The sequence below is a fragment of the Loa loa genome, assembly GCF_000183805.2.
Source record: "Loa loa unplaced genomic scaffold supercont3.127, whole genome shotgun sequence".
Taxonomy (NCBI): Eukaryota; Metazoa; Nematoda; class Chromadorea; order Rhabditida; family Onchocercidae; genus Loa; species Loa loa.
The window spans coordinates 170,860-173,115 of record NW_018108307.1 but is presented as its reverse complement, the minus strand read 5'-3'; positions in this window follow the sequence as shown (position 1 = coordinate 173,115).

Sequence of the window (2,256 nt, the reverse complement as noted above, 5' to 3'; positions counted from 1 at the left end):
AAAAAAAATCGCGGTTAAGTATTTGGAAATGTAATAAATTTGATAATCTGAAATTAGATAACTTGATTATTCCGATTCATTGACTAATGATAATAATCAATGAATTCATATAAAAATTAATTGATAATTTTAATACTAAAATTAAAATGCACATGTCTCATTGAAATTGATTGTAAAAAGACATAAAATAATGATGATAATAATAAATGATGCATTTACAAAAAAAAAAAAAAAAGAAAAAAAACCAAGTAATGAGAAGCTCAAAAAAAAGAAAGAAAAAAAAAATCATCCCTGAGGCTAATTTATAATGGCCCTAACAAACAAGACATTATTAACTGGCCTTGTTGCTTTGTGGAAAAAAAATGCAATTCTGGCTAATAATATCATCTAAAATCTATTGCAGTAAAGTAATTGAGGTGAAATTTTCTGGAAAACATCCGTCAAAATTGCTTTATATCTCAATTCTCTTTCTTTTCAATCCCTCTAATCTTATATAATTATATTTGTCACTAAAAGAATTTCTTTGCTCATGATATTCGCTGAATAACTTAGCCAATATATTATACATATTTTAATCGTTAAAGATTGATTTCCGATGATTCCGAAAATTTTAAAAATGTCATCTGTTACCTATTGAAATTTACTCAAAAATAAAATATGCATTAATTTTCGATTTCAACTTATTACCTTCTCATTTTAACAACAAATTATTTTACCGACGAAACGAGCATATATTACTTATTTGATGGAAGAATTCAATTCAACTATAATATATGAATGAATATTTATGTTAAGCTTCCGAATAATAATTATCACACTTCACATTATCTAATGCTACATTATCATCCATGTCACATAATCATATGTCACTTTATCATATGTCATTTTACCACATACGTTACATACGTCACATTACCACATATGTTACATTATCATACGTCACATTATCACCCAACGTTATATTATTACACGTCACATTATCACACATATTATATTATCATATGTCACATTACCACACATGTTACATTATCATACGTCACATTATCACCCAACGTTATATTATTACACGTCACATTATCACACATTATATTATCATATGTATATCACATTACCATACACGTTACATTATCATACGTTCCATTATTAACATCCATATAATCCTTGAATAATTTTATTTACTACATTCTTTCTTACAGATAACATTTTCATTCAATATGATGATTATGTGATAAAATGATGTTTATTTATTTAGCTGTCATATATGTCATATTTTATCAACTGTATTAAAATTTTAACGATTATCTGATGATATTATGCAAATATATTTTCATATTTCATATGATATGATTGTTTAAATAAATATTCAATAATATTTATTTAAACAATTATATTTATTATTATTATATTATACACTATATTATATTTGTTATTATTATATTATATTTATATTATATTTATTATTATTATATTATATTATATTTATTATTATTATATTATATTATATTTAAACAATTATATTATACAATAATATTTATTTAAACAATTAAATATTCAATAATTTATACAAACGAAAAATCATTCAAACCAAAAATTTTCTAAACAATAATATGATAATAGAAATGTATTGCTTTACCATTATTCTTTAATTATTTCACACAATCAATACGATTAATTTTAGTAATTGCAAAAAAAAAAATATCCATGAAAAGTAATACAAAAAAAAAAAAAAAAATTTAATTTAAATTAAATAATGTCACAATGGAAAAAATGAGACGAAAAATGATATGAGTAAAAGAGAGAAAAAAGAAAAAGAAAAACTAATTAAATATCCAGAATGATACATTTTAACTTATTCATTTTCAGTTTTAAGTTATACGAAAAAAAAGAAAAAATTCCAAAAATTAAAAATAATGATATAATATAATCCTTTTTTTTCATTGTATAATTGCAATAAAATCAATCGTATGGTAATCAAATTTGAAATTAAAATGTAATTGAAAGGAAGAATTTTTATTTTTTATTATTTTTACTAAGGAAAAGAAATTTATCTTTGCTAATCATAAAATTTATCGATAACAAAATTTTTTTCTTTTTCTTGTTGTTGTTATAAGGTAAATCTTTTAGTTTAGGTAAGCAAGCTTTTGATCAGATACTAGGGCAAGTAAATTTTCAGTTAAATGTTAGGTTAATAAGCTTTCAATAAATATAGATAAGTAAACTTTCAGTTAGATGCTGGTAAATGAAAATTTCAGACGG